The sequence below is a fragment of the Geotrypetes seraphini genome, chromosome 2 (assembly GCF_902459505.1).
Source record: "Geotrypetes seraphini chromosome 2, aGeoSer1.1, whole genome shotgun sequence".
NCBI classification, from domain to species: Eukaryota; Metazoa; Chordata; class Amphibia; order Gymnophiona; family Dermophiidae; genus Geotrypetes; species Geotrypetes seraphini.
Window position 1 is genome coordinate 523,708,108 of NC_047085.1, and position 24,404 is coordinate 523,732,511.

Below are 24,404 nucleotides of genomic sequence, written 5' to 3' on the forward strand. Positions count from 1 at the left end.
CGGGGCCGTGGCCACATGGCCTGCCCAGTCAAACGAACGGAAGAAATTTTTTTTTGAAAAACAAGAAAACGCAACGCGAATCAACGATAATGAGTAACAGAACCCAAAACCGCGGACTCAGAAGGCACAAAAGAAGGTACTTCGCACAGAGAGTCGAAGACGGACTTCTCGGGTCCACAGAAAAGTAAGAACTGAGGAGACACGCCTGGTGCATCGGGCGGGAAGGCACTCGCGCATGCGCTGTGCGGGCGACTGGAAACTTCTGAAGTTTCTACAAGCAAGTATGCTTGTGAGACGTCCGTATCAGGGCTCCGTTGGATGACATTACCCACTAGTGAGAATACCTGCCTGCTTGTCCTGGGATAATTTTTATTTTTTCTCGAGTGAATGCCAGTTAACCACTCGTTTGTTTGTTTTTTTGAGTATTCAGAAGGTATTCAGGCTGTCCCTTGGCAGTGTCTGAGGTTTGAGAGTTCAGCATGGGTCTTCATTTAACAATGAAGGGATATAAAAATGTGAAGTGAGGAGAAGATAGATGTCTCACAGTTGATCTTAGAGGGAATGAAATGTAGATGGTTTCTCGAAGATATGATTGGTGGCACGTAAGGTGCGCAGGAAAGCTAGCATCTTCTGGCCCTATAAGAGAGATGAAAAGCATGGAAAGCCCCTAGGATTGAATGAGGGAAAGGAACTCCAAGGGAACTCTATGGGGATGTGAGCAACCACAGTGACCAATGAGACTCCGTTGAAGTGAAACTGGATCTCAAACAAGGGTACAAGTGCTGTGATCCAGTGTACCAATGTAAAAAATAGAAAAAATTAGCTATGTCTGAATTGAAAAGTGCCTCGGATAGGCATGTGGAATCTCTGAGAGAGGAAGAGATAATGGCTACTACAGATGGGCAGACTGGATGGGCCATTTAGCCTTTATCTGCCATCATGTTTCTATGTTTCTTTTTTTCCATGAAAGCTTATTAAGATTTTGAAAAATACAAGAGAATATAAAACTGAAACATCAATGAGGTTCACAGTACATCAGTGCATGAATCAATACAAAACATAGAGTTAAAATATCTGATTGTATGCTTACATTCAAACTCAATGGAAGAGAGAAGAATATCAAAGTAATAACATCTTATATAGGTTTGAAGCTGCATGTCCTGTCTGTAATAAGACTGTGGCTTGAGTCAAAATAGAAGGGAAAAGAGTATGAAAAATTTGTAAAAGATTTTGATGACTAAAGCAGTGATGTAGTTGCAGCCATTTGTAGTGGTCTTTATCATTTAATGACCAGCTTTCTCTTCATTTGGAGAAGGGGATCAAGGTTTTCTCAGGAATTAGAACATCATGAAGCCTGAATGGATAGATAAAGGTATTCTCAGGCTTCATGTTTCTCTGTAAGTGTGGAAAAACCTCCAAAGTGCTGAGGTAGTAAATAGAAGAGATGAAAGCTAATGTAGTAGATTGCATCAAATTGAAATGAATTCAGAATGTCAAAGGCATGTCCTGCCAATGAGAGAAACAACCCCTGTGTCCAACTGGATAGAGCAACTAAAGAAAGTGAAGCTATCCAGTAGCCATGCCCAAAGCTTTGGTAAAGAAAAACCTGGCAGTTGAAGGAATCAGTTTCTCTTTCACTGAAGAACTGTGAGAAACAGGTCAGAATTTCACACTTTTCCTGACTAAAAATGACTTTTCTTTTTCCTATTAATATTTTTCTCTGACAAAGGGGAGAGCCGTGACTGTACAGGAACGGGTCAGAAAAAGACTGACCGGCAGAGGGGAGGACAATCCTGCACATGCTCAAAGGCTTACTATAGCTAGGGGAGCGTACCGCTATCAGAGACTTCACCATCAAGTGGGGCTGCATATCCCCTGTCTGTCTCCAATGAATGCTTTGCTCCTTTGAAAGAATGTGAGCCATTCTTTCTTGCATCACCATATGCCTGGAACAGGTTGCCTGAATCAATACGTCATGCTCCATCCCTGGCAGTACTCAAATCCAAGCTAACTCCCGCACACTGCTGTCAGATACCTAGACCCACTGTATCATTTCCTCTACCATAATCTCCCCAACTCTGAAATATCCTGTCTAAATTAGATTGCAAGCTCTTCTGAGCAGGGACTGTCTATTGTATGTTAAAATGTACAGCACTGGGTACACCTTTCAGCACAATAGAAATAATAATAAATAGTAGCAGAGCAGTAAAGTCACTTTATTGGCATCAATCAATAGAGGGAGACAGACATAGACAGAAATAGGACAGAATTATAGACATACAGAAATATGCTGTTAGATACAGACATGCACACATACAAACACACACATGCATATATACATTCAGATATAAACACTGGGTGCAATTTAATATATGTCACATCTAGAATAGTTCAGAAGAAAAAGAATAAGATCAAAGGTTTGGGCTTACCGTATCATCAATGATCAACTAAAGGGAAGAATGAGAGCAGTGATATTAGAGAAGAACTTCTCATGGGAAAGTCGACAGAGGCAGACAAACATATGAATACACACACACACAAAGGTAGACACACATATAATCACAGATATGAAGCCAGACCCTCACACGCACACAGATATAGATAGAGTGGAGACAAAGAGCAAGATTTTCTGATATAATAACACCAATTCAATACTTTTGACTTTGGCAATAGTTCAGAAAAACAAAAGCTTGGACTTACCGAACCATCAGGCTAAAGGGAAGAATGAGAGCAGTGATATTAGAGAGGAACATCTCATGGGAGAGTCAAACAGCAGCAAAGTCACTTTATTGGCATCAATCAATAGAGACAGACACACATATGTTCACAGATATATACAGACACACAGAAATACAGAGACAGACACACATATACACAGAGGAAGACACAGTGGCTGAAGGATACTGGTTTGCTGTCAGATTCTTCCATATCCAATGGTTCTGAAACTGGAGACATAGCCCACCACGAGCTCTCCGCAACCATCTGTGCAACTGGGTGTAGGAGGGTAGTTGCTCCGTCAAGACTTGTAAATAATTATTATTAGTATTTTTTGTAACTTCCACCACATTTAGAACCCACCAACTTCTTCAGAGGCATCTCCCCAATAAGATAAAAAAGAGAGAGCCACTGCCACTCATGAATTCAAACTCTCTGTCTAATATGCCCATACCAAAATTCAGCAGCTGGAGCTTCTGGGTACTTAGTTAATAATTATCATATTATAAGTATTAATAATATAGAGTTTCCCTTTTTTTACTTGCTGTGATGGCAGCGATAGGATTCCATCACCTTGCAGAGTCAAAATATGGCCCCGAGGGGAGGGAACAAGAGAAGAAGAACGTGGCCCAATAAAATCTTCTCAACGGTGCAGCCTTCAGAGTCCCTGCGTGGGAACCAACGTCCCAGTGTGGCTTTCCTATTAGCCGCTGAAAGCACCCACGTCCCAACACTTACCTGGGATATCCAGGAGCTGCCAATGCTGGGGTACAGCCAGTTGAGCTGGAATGGCACTTCCCTCCCCCGCTGGAACAGAAGCAGGGCCCTGAGGGGAAGGAGCCATAAAAACCACTGGCATTTTCTCCGTGCCGGTTTGTAGTGAAATTGGAGGCATAGATATCTTAACTTCTAAAGTCTCCATGGTCCTAGCGGCTGCTATGTGAGAAAACGAGGCTGGCAAGTCTGTAAGGGCAACAGACCCACGCTTGTTCTGAAGAAGGGCTTGTTAGGTTTTCGTTCTTTTTTTTAGCGATTGTTGTTCTAGCCAAAAATACTTGTGATTAGTTGTCACAGGCAAAAAACTGGCAGTTGAAGAAATCAGTTTCTCTGTCTCTGAAGAACTGTGAGAAACAGGTCAGAATTTCACACTTTTTTATGTGTAAATCTCTTTATTAAAGGTTCAGAAAACAACAGCAAACAAGTGCAGTAAAGTAATTTCAAAAACAATCAGCAGTTAGAGTGTATCAGCAACCAACCCCATCCCCTCCCACCCCGGGAGCAGCAGCAGCAGCAAGTGCATAGAAAGGGATACCTCCGTTAACCACTCAAACCCCAAGTTTGTTCTGAAGTCATGCAAAAGGGAGTCCAACATCTGTTTTTCAGAGCTCCCACATCTCTCCTTTCCATCAGTGCATGGTGGATCATCAGAGACCTCCAATGTGACATAGTAGCTGGTTGTGGGGAAAGCCAGCAATGCAAAATACTAGTTCTGCCCAAAACAATGGCTTTCCTAATAAAGGCTGCACAACCCGGTCGAATAGGGTGAAGACGGACCTGCAACGTAAAAAGAAAACTAGGATGTAAGCGCCATGAGCAATTCCAAAGTTGTGCCACATATGCTATAAGTTGAATCCAAAACATGTGTCCAAGAGTGGCGTGTGTCTGCAAACATTTAATCCAATGATCACCTGCACAAAGTTTTGCTCTATAGGCCCTGTTAGGGGCATAGAAAGCCCGCAAAACAAATTTATAATTACGTTCTTTGTCTGTGGCTTGAGTCAGATGTTTATGACCTAGCTGCAGGCCCTTTTTCAACATATCCGGTGTTCTAGAGTCCCGTAGTTCTTGAGTCCATTTCTGCGCTAGTCCAACAAAGTTCACCTCTTCCTCAGCGGACACGTACGAAATAATGTCACCCGAGGACGGCCTTCGCTGCCTCCCAAAATAGGACTGTACTCTCTAAGTGTAGAGAATTAAAGTGAAGGTATTCTTCCCATTTAGTCGGTAAATAGAATCATAGAAACATAGAAACATAGAAATAGACGGCAGATAAGGGCCCACGGCCCATCTAGTCTGCCCACCTTAATGTCCCTCCCCTACCTTTGCCCTGTGAATAGATCCCATGTGCCGATCCCATTTGGCCTTAAAATCAGGCACGCTGCTGGCCTCAATCACCTGTAATGGAAGACTATTCCAGCGATCAACCACTCTTTCAGTGAAAAAGAATTTCCTGGTGATCACCTCGTAGTTTCCCGCCCCTGATTTTCAACGGATGCCCTCTTGTTGTCGTGGGACCCTTGAAAAAGAAGATATCTTCCTCCGCCTCGATGCGGCCCGTAAGATACTTGAACGTCTCGATCATGTCCCCCCTCTCTCTGCGCTCCTCGAGCGAGTATAGCTGTAATTTGTCAAGCCGTTTTTCGTATGGTAGATCCTTGAGTCCCGAGACCATCCGGGTGGCCATTCTTTGCACCGACTCCAGTCTCAGCACATCCTTGCGATAATGCGGCCTCCAGAATTGCACACAGTATTCCAGGTGGGGCCTCACCATGGATCTATAGCAGTAAATTGTTTAACCCCATGTAAATATGCCGGGAACCACCACCCACACCCAAGGCCCGATGGGCCACCCATAGAGACAGCCAACCAAATTAAATTATGGTCAGATACCTCCAAGGGACCAATTGTAGCCTCTTCTACCTGAGTAAATAAAGATTCAGCAGTCAAAAGGTAGTCAATGCACGAAAAGGTATGATGCACTCTAGACTGGTGGGTATAATCATGGTCGGTTGGATGTAAGAGATGCCCTGGGTCCACCAACCCCAAGGATGGCAAAAGTAAGGAATATCCTTAGTACTCCTCCCCAATGCTCCCACAGGAGAGTGGGATCCATCCATGGCCAGATCCAAAACTTGATTAAAATCCCCAGCCACTATCAATGGTAATGCGTGCCCTTTAATGCAAAGATTCACCAAGTTTTGAAAGTAAGGGTGAGAATACACATTGGGACCATAAATTATAAGCAAGCGGAAGGTGGTACCCCGCACTGTAATGTGGGACAGTGAATAGCTACCCTGGGGATCATGTTGTTTAATTTGAACCTCACAAGGTAAACCCCTATGAATCAGCAAAGCCACGCCAGCCTTCTTACCAGGGGAAGAAGCGTAATATGTCTCCCACCCAACTCCACTTCAGTTTCGCATGCTCAGTATCAGTAAGGTGTGTTTCCTGGAGGCAGGCAATGTCCACCCTATGATGCTTCAACTGAGTGAGAATTTTCGTTCTCTTAATTGGGCACGTTATGCCTGACACATTTCAGGAAATGATTCCCAATGGGCGATTACTCAAGGTGTATCAGGGGACATACCATAAGCCAATAAATGTAAACAAAATCTCCTGGGCACCCAGCCTCACAGAAGATAGAAGTGGTAAAGACTCCAGAGAAGGAAGCAGTACCCAAACACAGTACAAAAAATAATTTGCAACCCAACAACCCCAGTATGGGCAAACATATAGATCCCCATAATAAAAAGCAAGCCCCAGTGCTGCCACTGCTCCCCAAAACCTTAACCAACACAACAAACCCTTCCCCCTCTTTCCCACAGAAACCCCAACATATCCTCTCCATAGAGGATACCAATGGAGGTACGAACTGACGCTAGATTAACAAGGCACCCCCTCCATGAACAGGCCAGTAATACCGTGATATCCCCTAGCAATTCAAATAACAGAGAACTAATACCACCAGTAAGGATCTGCAAAATGTTATGAAGGAATAACTCCACAAAATCTAAAATGCTGCACCCTCAAGGTCCACTAGAAGTAGAAGAAGTTCCCAGAGTAGCAATAAAGTCACCTGCAGTCTCCGGGGTGGCAAATGATTGCCACATGCCATTATGATGAATCTTCAAAAGCGCTAGATAAACAAATTGAAAATGCTGCTTGAGACCCACCAATTTTGTATACAGTAGGCAATAAGGCTTCCAACGTTCTGTCAGCACTGCAGAGTAATCTTGACGTATAGGCGCTCCGTCATACTTCAACTCATTCTTCTTCAATCGGAATTGATGAAGTAGTTCCACCTTGTGCCGATAGTTAAGCAATTTCACTATCACAACCCGGGGGTGCATATCTTGGCCATGTAGAGGCCCAATACAATGTGCACTGGGCCGAGTATGGGTGGGAGAGGAATTTCATCCGTCAACCAATACTCCAAAAGTTCCAAAAAGCGCCGCTCCGGGATTGTCTCCGGCAGACCTAAGAAACATAGGTTCGAGCGACGGAACCTATTTTCTAGGTCTTCCAGTTTCGTCGATTGTGCCCGTAGTAGGTCTTGCAGCCTGCGTGGTCGCAGTGTCCTCAATCGCCGATACCCATTGCTCCAATTCGGTTGTTCTCATCACCGCCTCTGACTAAATATGTTCTAGGTGAGTAATCTGGGCAGATATTTGCTCAAGCTGGGGTTCAAGTACATGTGCAATGGCTGCTTTTAAATCACTCAGTGCCACCTCAGTGAATTGGGACACTGTTGCCGATGGTGTCTCCACCATTTTGGTTTCGGCAGGCTGTGGACGGTCTCGATCTTTTTTGGCTGATTTAGCTGACATGGAAGCCTGAGACCAAGTAACAAATCTATCCGTACAATCTGAAGGCAAACGCAAACCAAAAAACTTGAAAAAGGGGGGTTTAATGCAATGCAAGTTCATCCAGCATGGAGCTAGCAAGAAACCGTCCTCACCAGCCAATCACGTCACATGACCTCACACTTTTTTTAAATTATGGCCCTAAGGGTTAGAAAGCCAAGGCTTTCCTAACTAAAAATGACTTTTTTCTTTTTCCTATTAATATTTTCTGATACAATAACACCAATTCAATACTTTTGACTTTGGCAATTGTTCAGAAAATCAAATGTTTGGACTTACCAAATTATAAGGAATGCAAACCTAAAGGGAAGAATGAGGAAGCGATCAGAGACAACAGACAAGAAGACTTTGTTTAAAGAATGGAAAAGGTCAAAAATGGATGAAAACTGGAAAAAGCATAAACATCGCAGGTGCCATAAGGCAGTAAAAGGGGCCAAAAGAGACTATGAGGAAAAAATAGCTCAGAAGGCGAAGAACTTCAAGCTGTTCTTTCAATATATTAAGGGGAAATGACCCGCGAAGAAGCGGTGGACCATTGAATGACCATGGAATAAAGGGAGCGCTAAAAGAGGACAAAGCAATTGCCTACAAACTGAACACATTTTTTGTGTCTGTATTTAACAAAGAAGATGTACACAGCATACCGGAACCCATCAGGCTATATGCTGGAAATGAAGATGGAAAGCTGACAGGATTGACGGTCAGTCTAGAGATGGTTTGTAGGCAGATTGATAGGCTTAAGAGCGATAAATCCCTGAGATTGGATGGCATCTATCCGAGGGTCATCAAGGAACTGAAAGGGACCATAGCAGAATTACATCAACTAATAGCCAATTTGTCAATCAAATCGGGAAAGATTCCAGAAGACTGGAAGGTGGTGAATGTTATGTATCTCTTCCACCCTGCAACGGGTGGCTTTTGGTTTACATATTTAAATTCCTTAAGCCTTTTGTTACTATTTAGGCTTAATTTCGGATGTTCGATATCAGATTGTTAAATTTCCGATTGTGACATCAGACGCCGTCGGACTAGTATTTAATCCCGTGAGTTTGGGTAAAGTATGAAAAACGACGACGACGGCTAAAGTGGCTTATCTATCGGGCCGTGATACTATGCAGTCTCCCCATGGTTAAAACTTAAAATCTAAAATTTAAAATCTTAAAATCTAAATCTTGCTGGCATAAACAGGTATGTAAAAAGAGAATTTTAAATTGATCCTTGGGCATTTGAAAATAGAGTTGTAATATAAAGAACCTCCCGGTATTATTGAGAGTTGAAAGTAGTTGAAATAAAAAAATGTTATTGCATTTGATAACCTCTTTTAGAAGCCTTTTAGGAAATACTGGATATTTAATGCGTGTCACCGTTAGCTCCGCCACTATGCGTTCATTAACGCGAGTATGAATGTAAGCTCTCATGCTATTTACATATTATAAAATTTGAATTTAAGTCCTATTTTGTTTTATTTGTAGTTTGAATGCTGGTGCCGTTCCTGACGAAGCTCTTTTATTATGAGCGAAACGGATATCTTCCGTCGTCATGTCATGTCATGAAGCTAAGTACTTCATAATTCATATATTTTGAATGAGAAAGCACTTTGTGATTGATGAAAAAATCAGCACATCAATAACATTTAGAAATAAATATGCATCAATAACATTTAGAAATAAATTTGCAAATAAGCGAATAAGATGGGCATAATATACAACTAAGTTTTAAAATTAAAGTTTGAAAAAGAAGAAAATAATAATAATTAAAGAAAAATAAATAAATAAAGTAGTTTTTAGATAAAATTGAGAAAATAGGAGAATATACAGGACCAATGATAGCTCACTTTTTGGTTATTGGCTTGTGACATACATCGGACCTTTAGCTGTGAGCGCTTGAGATCCTTAAGTATTACTCCTGTATATCCAGTTGGATATTTTCTCTTGTGTTTTAGCCAAATCTGTTGATTATTTAGTACAATTCAATATATGTCATATCTACAATAGTTCAGAAGAAAAAAGAATAAGATCAAAGGTTTGGGCTTAGCCCGTTAAATGTGAACATCTAAAGGGAAAAAAGAGAGCAGTGATTTTAGAGAGGTACTTCTCATTGGAAAGTTACAAAGCAGCAAATCACTGTGTTGGGATCAATTGACAGAGGCAGACAGACAAAGACAGAAATAGGACAGAATTATAGACAGACAGACAGAGATATGCAGTTAGATACAGACATGCACACATACAAACATGCACACGCAGACATACAGACAGAAATAAACACTGGCTACAATTCAATATATGTCATATCTAAAATAGTTCAGAAGAAAAAAAGAATAAGATCAAAGGTTTGGGCTTACCAATCTGTAAATCTAAAGGGAAAGAAAAGAGCAGTGATTTTAGAGAGAAACTTCTCATGGGAAAGTTACAAAGCAGCAACTCACTGTGTTAGGATCAAGTGACAGAGGCAGACAGACAGACAGAAATATGCTGTTAGCCTTCAAATAATTTGGCTGGTGGTTGGCAGGAACTGAAGACCATAGAGGTACTTAGAAAGGTATTATCTGAAAAAAAGATCACTTAGAAATTAGGCACTTTGAAGTTTAGTATATGCCGTTGTGGATTGATGGTGTTAGATACAGACATGCACACATACATACAAACAAACACATGCATACATACAGACAGAAATGAACACTGGCTACAATTCAATATATGTCACATCTACAATAGTTCAGAAGAAAAAAGAATAAGATCAAAGGTTTGGGCTTACCCAATATTGAGGAAGTTACATTTAAAGGGAAAAAAGAGAGCAGTGATTTTAGAGAGGAACTTCTCAGGGGAAAGTTACAAAGCAGCAACTCACTGTGTTGGGATCAATTGACAGAGGCAGACAGACAAAGACAGAAATTGGACAGAATTATAGACAGACAGAAATATGGTGTTAGATATAGACAACACAAAAGAATCCAACAAAAACCGCAGTACCGCCAGCGAAAAGCAAAAACAAAAAAACAAACTGCAGGATCCTACGTACGAGATGCAGGCAATGTTTATTGTACCAAATATTTTATGGGTAAAGAGTTTTGAATAACACCCTAATATGTTTAAGATCAGTATGTCTGACACTATTTTCAGTTCTTAATAGATTACATATAGACTCAAATGGTAAAGCCACTATGTACATTTGTGTTTAAAGTCTACATCTATTTTTGCAACTTCTCAGACAATGTTTATATGTCCCTATTTCTTTAGATAGTATCCATATGAGATTGGTTTGTTTTTTATTTTGCTTTTATTTACATCTCCTTGTTTTTCTGATCTTGATGACTGTCCTTCACTCATGTGGGTACTTCAGCTCTACTTTCAGTTTTTTACACAACAATATCCAAATAGCACCAAAAGGTTCCACAAAGAAAATGGCTTCCTGTACAGTACAGATGTCTGTTTAAAAGTTTGTTTATAGCCTTTAAAACTCTTCATGTTTCCAACCCTCTGGAAGACACAATGACAGTAAATGAAAAATCCTTATAATTGAAAGTCAAAGAAATGTGTGTGCATTGGAACCCATTACATCTTTCTTGGTGGGGGAGAGTCCAAACTATTAAAACAATGATTTTGCCTGTAGTTTGCTACCAAATAAGTGTGTTGCCGGTTTATTTTCAAGGGTCCTTTTATAAAAAATTGAATGGAATTCTCACTAAGAAAGAAAGAAAGAAAGGAAGAAAGGGTGGGGACAAGGAGACAGAAAGAAAGAAGGAAGACAGACAGACAGAAAGGGGGCATGTAGAGAGAAAGACAGACATACAGAAAGAAAGGGGGCATGGCGAGAGAAAGAATGAAGGGGGTAGGTGAAAGAAAGAAAAAGTTGGAGAAGGGAATGAGGTCCGGAGGAGAGGAAGCATACAGGAGGCTGAAAGAAAGGGAAAAAAATTGGATGCACAGTCAGAAGAAGAAAGTTGCAACCAGAGACCCATGAAATCACCAGACAACAAAGGTAGGAAAAATGATTTTATTTTTAATTTAGTGATCAAAATGTGTCCATTTTGAGAATTTATATCTGCTGTCTATATTTTGCACTATGGCCCCCTTTTTACTAAACTGCAATAGCGGCTTTTAATGCAGGTAGCCTATGAGAATCGAGAGCAACACAGGGCATTCAGCACAGCACCCTGCGTTATCACAGGCTGAGTTATCACAGTTTAGTAAAAAGGGAGGGTGTATATTTGTCTATTTTTGTATAGTTGTTACTGAGGTGACATTGCATAAAGTCATCTGCCTTGACTTCTTTGAAAACCTGTGCAATATAAATGATAATTAATATTTTCTCTGCATACTGTGTTTATTGTTGGTAGATCATTTTGACTTGGTCACGAAGGTAAGGGAAGGGAGGGGGAGGAGCTGCTGAAAGACATCTAGTAATCCTTGCAGGCTTGACTGTGCAGGGAATTATTTTTGTAAAATCATGTTTTGTTATGTGATTGGCATTATTTAGACTTTAATTTCTATGAATGAATAGAATGAAAATGATATAAAATTGCTTGCTTGTTTTTATGTGCGTGCACTGAAGGGAAATGGAGAGAGTGAGCTGAAGACGCTGAAGGGAAATGGGGAAGAGAGTGGGGAGAAGATGCTGATTTATAAATTGATAATTGTACAGAATATTGTTTCTTTTTATACTTTAAAGTTCAGAATAACGGTATTCGAGGCTTGTGTGGATGGATCAGATGGTTTGTGGGGATGGGGACAAATTTTTTCAACAATTCAACTCAAATCAGAACCCTATATGGAAAAATATACACACTCTGCAACACTAAAAAGCCTTAATAACATACATTCATCATCTACACAACATAACATATACACCAAGAAGCTTGAGAAGCATGATGGGTCTGGAAAATGTGCATGTGAAGCAGTGCAAACATTACCTCTGACGCAGCGATACAATGCGAAACGGAGGGTTTCCAGTTGGGTTCAGCGGCTGTCTGGCCTTGATGGAGAAGCCAGTAGCAGCTAAGTGGTTTTTTCTTGTTTAACTGCTTTTTATGCTATGTCCTGGACCGTATTGCTATAGTTCTCATTAGCCCACTGATATCACCATTTGGGGCATGAGTGCCCTGGCGTGCTGTTTGATATCATTCTGCAGGCTATCACAGTGCTTTTTTCCTTACATAATTTTGCTTACACGCAGGAGTGATGTCTTTGAAGGAGTGGAGTTTTTTGGTCAGATGAAGCCGAACTGAGGCTGTTTTCTCCACTTCTTGTTTTGCTTCTTGGTGTGTATGTTATGTTGTCTTCTTGACATCCACCACCCTGTATTGGTTTGGTACACTGCTTTGTTCTTTATAAGCCTCTCGCATTGCCTCTCTATTATATATATATATCTCTGTAGTATATGTACAATCTCCTGCATGGTAAATCTACATTGTTCTTCGCTGTTTAAACACCTTTACTGAATATGTACAGTTCTCATTGTATCTTCGCTGTAAATGTACAGTCTCTTACGTTGTAAACCGCTCTGAACTGTTTGTGGTACTGCGGAATATAAAATAAAGTTATTATTATTATTATTATATGATTAAGGCCTTTTAGTGTTGCAGAGTGTGTATCTTTTTCCATATAGGGTTTTGATTTGAGTTGAATTGTTGGAATATACTAACCCTGGTCCCGAGGTATAGTGTTTAGTGTGACAAATTATTTCCACATGTCATTCTCTAGGCTCTGTCACGAATCGATTTCGACTATGTGCGGGCAAGAGGGGTGTCAGTCGGGTTGATGTAGCCATCGTAGTGCAAGCGGGCATGGGGTATGGCTCTCAAAAAAAAAATCTTAATCGTTGTACTGCTGATTTTGGCTCTTTTGACTAATGAGTTTGCCTACCACTGTCCTAGGGCATCAGGCTACCAAGTGGTATAAATTAATTTAGGAATATTTCAATAAGAAACCAAAAATGAGCCTAAGGGATATTTGAAGCATTGAGATAAAGCAAAAGATTTTTACTACTCAATCTCTATGGGCTTCAGGGCCGTTACCACTGAGTAGCCACTAGCACAGCTTTGTAAAACAGGCTCTATGAGACAAGCTTGGTTTTTTTCTGTTATATAGGGATTTTAGGACCCCTGTTCATTTGCAAAAATTAGTTCAAAGTCTAATAGATGCTGGCATGGTCATCTTGATATAGGGACACTGGATCATCTGTTGTATTATTGCCCCTTAATACTCAACTTCTAGAAGTCACAATTAATAGGATACTGGATACTTCCATTCTAATGTCATATGATATTGTCCTATTCAGAACTATATTACAATCCAAGTCTCCAATTTCTGCAGCTAAGAATAGATTACTTCTTGTGATGACTGGGATTGCTATACAGATGATCACAAAAAACTGGAAAAATTGCGATAGACTGAATCCTACCTTTTGGTGGAATCCCTGTGCTTATTCTATCGATATGAAAGTATGAATTCAGAACTAACTGGTCATTATAAAAACTTTAAGGAGATTTGGGGCCCATTAGCAGATTTTCTAATCACCAATTAATAGTAGAAACCTTTGTTTAATAGAGTTTTATACACATCCGGGAGAGGGGAAGATATTTAAATTTAAATCACTTTGGAAGATTTTTTCTCAGGGTAAATCTAAATGAAATTCATGGCATCAGTAAATCTATTATTAAATTAACCATTTGAATACTATATTGTTTTTATATTTTTTATTTTCATTGTAAGAATATCTTGTTTGATTGTTTTATCTTTCCTATTAATATTGCCATTCTTTTCATCGTGATTTGTTTTGTAAAAAGCTTAGATTTTTTGCATTAAGAGGGACATCAAGTGAAAAATAAAAATAAACATAATCAAAAGAACCAAAAGATTGTGGGACAGAAAATCAGATGTACTAGTTTGTAGTTTATTATGTGGCCAAATATGGAGGCTTCTGTGGTTTGCTCTTCGTTTGTAGTCTCTTAAACTGCATGGATTTTTTGTGACTGTCACGTTTTTATGTTTAAGACAGCCAAGCGCCCTATAAGACTCTTAGGAAGGCATTTTACTTTGCCAGAACTCGGCCTGTGTTATTTGGTTTTTATTTTATTGGTCACTTGAAACTATATACATCCTTTTTAGATTGTTTTTAAGTCATTTGTTAAGTCATTTTGTTGCTTCTCTTTTGTGCAACATTTTGGATTTTGTTCTTTTGTCTTAAGGCATTTCTGGTGCAAGTTATTGTATTCAGTTCTGATGAATCAGAGAAATTCAAACAAATTTCTGTAATTCTGGATGATGTAATCGGCCTGTTTGACAAACTGAATAGTAGCAAATCAACTGGACCAGATGGTATACATCCCGGAGTGCTGATAAAAATGAAAAATGAAATTGTAGAGCTATTGTTAATAATTTGGAAATTTTCATTAAAATGCTGCATAGTACCAGAAAACTAGAGGGTGGCCAACGTGACGCTGATTTTTTAAAGGGTTCCAGGGGTGTTCTGGGAAATTATAGACCAGTGAGGCTGACGTCAGTGCTGGGCAAAATGGTTGAGACTATTATAAGAACATAAGAACATAAGAAGCGCCATCTCCGGATCAGACCTTCGGTCCATCAAGTCCGGCGATCCGCACACGCGGAGGCCCTGCTAGGTATACACCTGGCTTATTTTATAGCCAACCATATCTTTATATGCCTCTCTCAAGGAGATATGCATCTAGTTTGCTTTTGAAGCCTAGGACTGTCGATTCCGCAATAATCTCCCCTGGGAGAGTATTCCAGATGTCAACCACTCTCTGTGTGAAGCAGAACTTCCTGATATTAGTCCTGAACTTGCCCCCCCTTAGCTTCATTTCATGTCCTCTTGTCCGTGTCAAATTGGACAATGTAAATAATCTTCTCTGCTCTATTTTATCGATTCCTTTCAGTATTTTGAAGGTCTCGATCATATCCCCACGCATTCTCCTTTTCTCAAGGGAGAACAATCCTAGTGTTATAAGTCTATCCTCATATTCCAGTCTCTCCATACCCTTCACCAGTTTTGTTGCTCGTCTCTGCACCCTCTCCAGCAGTTTTATATCCTTCTTTAGGTAGGGAGACCAATGTTGGACGCAGTATTCCAAGTGGGGTCTGACCATTGCCCTATAAAGCGACATTATAACTTTCTCCGATCTACTCGAGATTCCTTTCTTTATCATGCCCAACATTCTATTTGCCTTATTTGCCGCTGCCGCACATTGTGCCGACGGCTTCAGGGTCCTATCTATCAGTACACCCAGATCCCTTTCTTGTTCACTTTTTCCCAGAGTTGCACCTGACATTCTGTACTCGTAGTCCTTATTTTTACTGCCTAAATGCATTACCTTGCATTTCTCCACATTGAACTTCATCTGCCATTTCTCCGCCCATTTTTCTAACTGACACAAATCGCTCTGGAGTTTCTCACTGTCCTCCTGCGATCTGATTGCCCGGCAGAGTTTTGTGTCGTCTGCAAACTTGATGATCTCACTGGATGTTCCGTTTTCCAGGTCATTGATATAAATATTAAAAAGGATCGGCCCAAGTACCGAGCCCTGGGGTACACCACTAGTCACTTTCTCCCAGTGGGAGAACTTCCCATTTATGCCCACTCTCTGCTTCCTGTTATCCAGCCATTTGCCTATCCATCTTTGTATATCTCCCTCTATGCCATGGCTTTGTAGTTTCCTGAGAAGTCTTTCGTGTGGAACTTTGTCAAACGCTTTCTGGAAGTCCAAGTATATTATGTCCACCGGCTTTCCACTATCAATTTGCTCGTTCACGGTCTCAAAGAATTGGAGTAAATTTGTCAAACACGATTTCCCTTTCCTGAATCCATGTTGACTGGGTTTCATCAAGTTGTGTGTGTCCAAGTGCTGAACTATGCTATCCTTGATCAGTGATTCAATCATCTTGCCGGGGACAGACGTAAGACTCACAGGTCTATAGTTGCCCGGTTCTCCTCTCGATCCTTTTTTGAAAATTGGCGTGACGTTTGCTTTCCTCCAGTCGTCTGGTATCTGACCAGTTCTGATAGACAGGTTTGCAAGTTTTTGCAATAACTCTCCAATTTCAACCTTCAATTCCTTCAAGACTCTCGGGTGAATTTCATCCGGTCCAGGGGATTTATCACTTTTAAGTTTGTCGATCTGGTAGTATATCTGATCTAAGTTCACTTCAACTGTGGTGAGGCTGTCCTCTATTTCTCCTGTAAACAGTTTCTCCGCTTCAGGTATTGTTGAGGTGTCCTCCTTCGTAAAGACGGACGCAAAGAAGGAATTTAGTTTGTCTGCGATTTGTTTATCTTCCTTGATGTACCCTTTTCTTCCATTGTCGTCCAGGGGTCCCACTGCCTCTTTTGCAGGTTTTTTCCCTTTCACGTATCTAAAGAAGGGCTTGTAGTTTTTGGCCTCCCGGGCTATTTTTTCCTCATAGTCCTGTTTTTCATCCCTCACCGCCTTGTGACATTTCTTCTGTTCATCTTTATGTTTGTTCCAGGCTTCGGTTGTCTTCGTGCATTTCCATTTTTTGAAAGAGTCCTTCTTTTCTTTTATGGCTTCCTTCACCTGTATGGTAAGCCATGCCTTTAGTTCTCCGATCTTTGGAAATCCTCGGAATGTAGAGATCTTGTGCTTCTGCAATAGTATTTTTCAATAGGCACCATGCCTGATCTACTGTTTCAAGTTTGTCCACCATCTTCTCGAGTCGTTTTGTTACCATGGCTCTCATGCAATCGTATTTACCCTTTTTAAAGTTTAAGGTGGTGGTTAAGGTTTTGGCATGTTTCCCTTTCCCGATGTCAAGTTTAAAGTTGATTACATTGTGATCACTCATTCCCAGTGGAACCATGACTTCTACTTCTGTTATCGGTCCCGTGAGACCATTTAGGACCAAGTCCAAGGTGGCGTCGCCTCTTGTCGGCTCTTTTACCATTTGCTCCAGGAAGCAATCCCCTAGCACCTCCAGGAACTTGGCCTCCTTGCCGCAGTTGGAGGCTCCTAGTTTCCAGTCTATTCCTGGGAAATTGAAGTCTCCCAATATAACTACATTGCCTGTCTTGCATACTTGTTTGATTTCCTCCATCATTTCTGAGTCAGTGACCTCCGCCTGTCCTGGGGGACGATAGTAAAGGCCAATTTTTGTATCTGCGCCATTGTGACCAGGAATTTTGATCCAGAGGGACTCCAGCTTCTCTTTCCTGTCTGTTGTAATCATTCCAACAGAATCTATTCCTTCCTTAACATATATAAAGAACAAAATGACAGAATCTTGCAAGCATGGATTAATGAGAGAAAGCCAACATGGATTTAGTCAAGGGAAATCTTGCCTTACCAATCTACTGAATTTCTTTGAAGGTGTGAATGAAGATGCGGATAAAGGTGAGCCATTTGATCAAGTTCAAGTTTCAAGTTTATTTAAAATTTGATTACTCGCCTATCTTGAATTCTAGGTGAAATACAATAGTAAAAAAAAGGGGGAATACAAAATTTAAACAAAGACAAATAAAAACTAAATACAAAAAGAAAATGACAAATAACAAGGAAAGAGGAGGAACCACAATAAAGTTTAGGCTAGAAGACATTAACGGAAAATACAATGGGAATAAAGGGAAAAATTCAATACTGCTGAATACCTATTGACAGGAACGAAAAGAAGAAAGAAGTTAAAAAAGAAAAAGGAAGATTAAAGAAGAACACCAGATTCATCTGGTGTGATATAACATTAGCTGAGCTGATGTCACCTGCTGCTAATATTTATTAAATGATGGTGTGGGTAAAATGGGGGGCAGAGGGTGAGGGGAATATATGAAGTTTTGTCAAGGGTCTATAGAATAAGGATTGACAAGTTTAGAAGAGGAGATAAAAAGTGTTAATAGACAGGGCTTGTAAGAAAGAAAAATGATTAGGGAGGTTTCTAAGGTAATGGGGTGGAGCAGTCACGTGATTGTTGGATGTTATGGCAGGCTGGAGTGAATTCTGTGAGGAAAGGGGAACAGTAGAATACTCTCTTCATGAAAAGATTATCCCTCACTCCCTCCCTCCCATTTGTGCTGGTGTTATGTTTTGTGTAAGTGTTGTGGAGGGGGAGTGTGGGGGATACAGGTTTTATGTTGACTTGGGTGAGTTTGGTGGAGCTTATGGAGTTGGGGGAGGTGGTCACAGCTTTGGGTGGGGTGGAAAACGATGTTTGGCCCAGTTGGATCTGGGAGATAAGCAGTTAATAAAGAAATAAATGTAACACTCATATATGATACCTTTGGAAGGGGAAGCATGGTCTTTCATCACCGTGGGTCATGTTTGGGGGAATGTTATAAGTTTAAAAACTTAACTGGAGCTAGTTTCGACACCGAATAGCTCCCTGGGGGGAGTGAAATATGCATTGGGGGTTTGTTGGTCTTTGGACACAGATAGATAATAAAGCTGCGGCCAAATATTTATTCCAATAAAATTGAGTTGTGTGATTATTTATTGATGGTGATTAGCTTTCAGTTGCAGGTGACAGGAATGCAAATGCTAATGTTATGTACAGAAGAGTCTTTAAAAATGAAACATTTCAATGAATTTCTCTAAATTCGTTTCCGTTCTTATGTGTAAAGGCAAGGAGTTCCAAATCGTGGAGGTGGTCACTGAGAATGTTGGTAGTCCCCAGTAAGTTACGCCAGCAAGTATTTCAGGCTTTGCACATTGATCCTTATAAGGGACTTAAGTCAGAGGGGCAGACGGTCAGTATAGTGGCCAGGGATAGAACGGGACATAAGAAGCTGGGTGCAACAATGCCCTCCATGTGTTGCTGAATAGAAATTGAGAGAGGAAAACTCTTCTAGTGAGGCCACTAAAGCTACTGAAGTGGAAGTTAAGGCCTATATGAGAATAAAAATAGGGTAAAGAAGAGAGAAACACATCTGATTCTGAGATGCAGACGGATGTCTGAAAAGGCTAAATTACCTTATCAGGCAGTTGGCTGCGATTTGTACAGTGCACAGAATCTTGTGCTACCCAAAGGCAAATGGATAGTAGTGTCAACTGATCTCCAGATAGCAGTGCCGGAGGGGTGTTACGGATGAATAGCGTCCAGGTCCGGGCTGGCAGCAAGATATGGTTTGCATGTGGGAGCTGTAGTCATTGATCCAGATTACCAGGGTATAGTGAAAATCCTTTTGTTTAATATGGGGGAAGAGGATTATAAAATAAAAGTAGGGGATCGAATTGCCCAGATAATTGGTGAAAAAGCACACTTTCCTACCATATTAGAAGTTGACTCTCTTGACACCACTGAACGGGGTTAGGTTCCACAGGAAAAGGTGAGAAGTCAGCTAGGCATAAGAACGCAGAGGTCATGTCTCGGCGTGGGGAAGAAAATATGCCGGTGCCCCAATCCAAATCACGTAATACGATGATGCAATATCACTCAGCAGGACGGGACAGTTACGTCTTACGTTCTGACGTAATAGTCTCACCGGCTTTTCATTAGCTTTAAATAGCGTCTGTACTTGTGCTTGCTTGGTTCGAGACATTCAAGAAGAAACATAGTTTGAGTGAACCAGGTTTTTCAATCTTATGGTGAGTGTGTTCATTCAGTTCATAGCCATTAGTAGCTTATTGAGCTTTTATAAGTTGTATATAACTACACTATTATGAATGGATTTTTACTGTATTATTTCTTGTTTTCAGTGACTTCACCTCCAGCTTTAAAATTAGCTGTCTTGTCGGTTCCCTGACACAGCAACGAAACGTGGTACGTTGGAACCAGTCACTATTTAAGTTAAGTTATCTCTTACAAAAATATAAATCTTATGGAAGCATTTACAGTGTTAGCATAGCTGTTAAGGCTAGCACTTTATGTATTGAAAGTTTCTCAGAGTTTTTTGAACACTGCAATGATTGGGTGGTGAGGCGGAGTAATCAGCCTTCATGTCTCTGAGCAGAGTTCTAAATATAAAATTAATTTTTTGAATATATAAATCACATTTTTTGATGATCCAGCAGTGACTTTATTTTGTTTCACTGACCATTTTAGTCACTCCATATCAACGGTTTGAATTGGTTACCCCTGTACATATTTTTTGACTTAGGGTGCCCCAATCTAGGCAAAAGACAAATAGGTTCTCGGGAGGGGGATATGTCACAGGGTAAGTCCTGTGACTGAGCAGGGTAGTGAAAGGACTGGTTGTGCTAGTTAATGGGCTGGGTGTCTCTCTGACCTTAAACCAAAAAAAAGATTACTGGAAGCCTTAGCGGCTTGTGCGGGTTTCTTGCCTTCCTTTTGGAGCAAGAACCATAAAGTTTTAGGCATTGCCCGTCTTGGCAGTCTCTTTGGAGACCTTTTCTTTTTGAAGTTTTTGCCATAGACTGGATTGTGGGTCCTAGTTGGGAGGGACCACAGCCAACGGTCATTGTGGGAGGAGGTCCCTTCTGCCCTGAGCTCTGCATCCAGAGAGTTCAGAGGCGGGTCTAGTCTAAAGCTTCCAGAAGTGATTGCCAGCAGAGACTGTATCCGACTAATAGAGTGTATTCTAAACGTAGTTGAATCTATGGACTACTGCCTTGATGTAATGAAGAGTCATTTTGGACTATTATTGAGAAACGCAAGTTTATTTTTCTTTTGGAACTGTGAAGGCAATTGAGGGTTGTGAAAGCGGAAGTTCCTATGGGAATAAAGAACTTTGTTTTGGAAGCAAAACTGGGTGTTTTTCATTTGATCCACCAACTCCAATCAGTACTGATAATCCGCTCGGTCAGCACCATGTGCTCTGGGCTCTTTTGGTCAATCCTGCTTGGGCGCGGCCCGGCCTAGGTGATGCACGGTGACAATATGTAGCCCCACTTGATGGCGAGTACCAAATTGAAAAAGTATATGAGAGGTGGGAAACATCCTGAATAAGAATTAAGATGAAAATTCACCATGCAGAAGCTGTTGGTCGCTCTCTATGATCGACAATTGACACAGGCGTAATCAGGTGTGCTCTGGGGTAGCACAAATTAATACAATGTGCTATCGGAGAGGAGAGAAAGAGTTCTTTCTCTGTGCTATCATATTGCATTTTATTGTTTTTTTATTGTTGTTGTTTTTTTTGTTTTATTGTATTCCTCAGTAGCTGATATAGAGGAAACGAAAAGCTGATTTGGTTGGCGAACTGAGTAGTTGCCTAGAGGTAAAAACATAATGCTCCTCTGCAGTGGACAGCATGGAGACCTTGGTCTGCTGGAAAGGAATGCAAAGGAAGAAACGACGATGATAAAGTAATAGATTGGTGTAAATGAAAATCCTTACCAAGTGTAGGAAAGAATCTGGGATGAGTTCGGAAAAAACCAAACACTCTAGTAGAAAAAAATGTATGAAATAAGTAGAATAAGTAAGGCGTGTTTGAAGTTCACTACATTCTCAAATCTGCCCACTTATGAACCCTTCCTCCCTGGTGCCCCTCTTTCATGCATATCTTTGTAGCCCTCCCTCCAGTTTGTCCCTTCGACTTTTGAAGTCAGGTACACTACTGGCCTCGACCACCTGGCGTGGATGTTTATTCCATCGATCAATCACCCGTTCAGTGAAGAAGTATTTCCTGGTGTCACTATGAAATCTTCCCCCCTTAAGTTTTAGCGGATGCCTTCTTGTCGCCATGGGACCTGTAAGAAAAAAAATTTCTTCCTCCACCTCAATTCGACCCGTGATATATTTGAATGTTTCCATCATGTCCCCCCTTTCTCTGCGCTCCTCGAGAGAATATAAGCACAGTTTGGCCAGACGTTCTTCATATGGGATGTCTTTAAGTCCTGAGACCATCCTAGTGGCCATTTTCTGGATCGACTCCATTCTCTTCACATCCTTTTGATAATGTGGCCTCCAAAACTGGACACAGTACTCCAGGTGAGGTCTCACCATGGATCTGTACAACGGTAGTATGACTTCAGGCTTTCGGCTGATAAAGCCCCTTCTGATGCAACCCAGCATTTGTCTTGCCTTTGCTGAAGCTTTCTCCACCTGATTGGCAGCTTTCATATCTTCCTGGATGAGTACTCCCAAGTCCCTTTCTGCAGTGGTTCTTGCTAAGTTTTCGCTGTTCAAGGTGTATGTTCTGCATGGATTTCTGCTCCCAAGATGCATCACTTTACATTTTTTGGCATTAAAGTTAAGCTCCCAAGTACCGGACCATTGTTCCAACAAAAGCAGGTCCTGCTCCATAGTGTTGGGCCTGGTTGCGCTATCAGGTTCTGTTGCTCTTCCCATGATGTTGCATAGTGTAATTTTTCCTCAAAGTCCCTGAGTTAGATCCATAACAAAGATATTAAATAGCATCGGGCCCAAGACTGAACCCTGTGGCACTCTGCTGGTCACTTTTGATGTGTTTGAGGGAATACCGTTCACCATTACTCTTTGAAGTCTGCCGCTAAGCCAGTCTTGTACCCATGCTGTCAGTGTTTTTCCTAGTCCTAATGAGTTCATCTTGGTTAATAACCTACGGTGTGGGACACTATCAAAAGCCTTGCTAAAGTCTAAATACACGACATCCAGGGACTCATCCTCATCCAGCTTTTTTGTTACCCAGTCAAAGAAGCTTATCAGGTTGGATTGACAAGACCTTCCCTTTGTAAAGCCATACTGGTGGGAATCCCTTAATCTTTCACCATCCAGAAATGTGTCCAATCTGTTCTTGATCAATTTCTCCATGAGTTTACTCACTATCAATGTGAGACTCACCGGTCTATAATTTTCAGCCTCTGACCTGCATCCCTTTTTGTGGAGCAGGATAACATTGGCAGTTTTCCAGTCCTGGGGAACTTTCCACTTGCCTAGGGAAAGATTGAAGAGTACAGCTAATGGCTCTGCCAGGACATCACACAGTTCTCGAAGTACTCTTGGGTGTAAATCGTCCGGGCCCATAGCTTTGTTCACTTTCAATTTTGATAATTCTTGGTAGACTTCGCTCGCAGTAATTTCTATGTTCCCGGAAAGGGTCCTCCAAATTCCCCTTTGTCTGTAGCTGAGGACCGAATCCCAGTGCTTCGCAAGTGAAGACTGAGCTGAAGGTAGTTGTTGAGTAGTTCTGCTTTGTCTGCGTCCGAATCTATAAAGTTGCCGTCAGCTTTTCTTTAGGCGCCCAATGCCGCCTGTGGTTTTCTTCCTGTCGCTAACAAATTTAAAAAAGGATTTCTCCCCATTCTTTACCTGCCTAGCTATTTTTTTCTTCCATCCAGAGTTTGGCATTCTCTGACTGTCGTTTTGACTTTCCTGGCTTTGGCTAGATAGGTTTCCTTAGCTTCCGGTTGTTGTGATTGTTTATAGTTTGTGAAAGCTTTTCTTTTTTGCTTTACTAGTTCTGAGATATCCGTGGAGAACCACTGTGGTCTATTTTTTCTGCGTAGTTTGCTCATGGTTTTGATGTATAGGTTGGTTGCTCCTTGCAGGGTAGATTTCAGAGTCAACCATAGCTCCTCCACATTGTCTGTTGTGCTCTGGTTTTGCAGTTCTTTGTAGACGTAGTCCCCCATACCCTGAAAGTTAGTTCCTTTAAAATTTAGAACCTTGGTCAATGTGTTTAGCCTAGTGAATCCTTTCTTGAGGTGGAACCAAACCATGTTGTGGTCACTGGATGCCAAGTTGTCTCCTACCGATACCTCTGTTACACTGTCTCCGTTGGTGAGCAACAGGTCCAGGATTGCCTCGTCCCTGGTGGGTTCCAGTACCATCTGCTTGAGGTGTGCTCTTTGCATGGAGGCAAGTAGCCTCTTGCTGCCGCCGGTTGTATTATAAGGTTCGTTCCAGTCCACATCGGGCATATTAAAGTCTCCCACCAGCACTGTATCTCCATGCAGTGTGATGGTCTCAATGTCATCCATTAGTTCGTCGTCTGCATCTTCTTTTTGTCTTGGTGGTCTGTATACAACACCAAGATATAGGCATTTCTTGTTGCTCCTGGCTAAGTTCACCCAGAGAGATTCTCCCGTGTACTTGATGTCTATGATTTTAGTGACTTTGATGTCATCTCTAATGTGCAAAGCTACCCCTTCGCCTGATTTGCCCTCTCTGTCTCGACTGGAGTAAGTTATATACTGGAATGACC

At 41.2% G+C, this 24,404-nt stretch overlaps 1 long non-coding RNA gene across 2 annotated transcripts in view; it reads right to left on the reverse strand.

Annotated features, from left to right (window-relative positions):
* Nucleotides 1–2,429: 2,429 nt before the first annotated feature.
* The window catches only part of LOC117354747, a 52,932-nt gene continuing 30,957 nt past the window's right edge, over nucleotides 2,430–24,404 (reverse strand). Inside the window, exons 5-7 of one of the 2 annotated variants that reach the window (XR_004538228.1) lie at nucleotides 9,703–9,714; nucleotides 2,701–2,712; nucleotides 2,430–2,447 (exon numbers count right to left, since the gene is read on the reverse strand). This is a non-coding gene — a long non-coding RNA (uncharacterized LOC117354747). The remainder of the gene's footprint in view (nucleotides 2,448–2,700; nucleotides 2,713–9,702; nucleotides 9,715–24,404) is intronic. The other variant, XR_004538229.1, reaches the window with a different exon arrangement.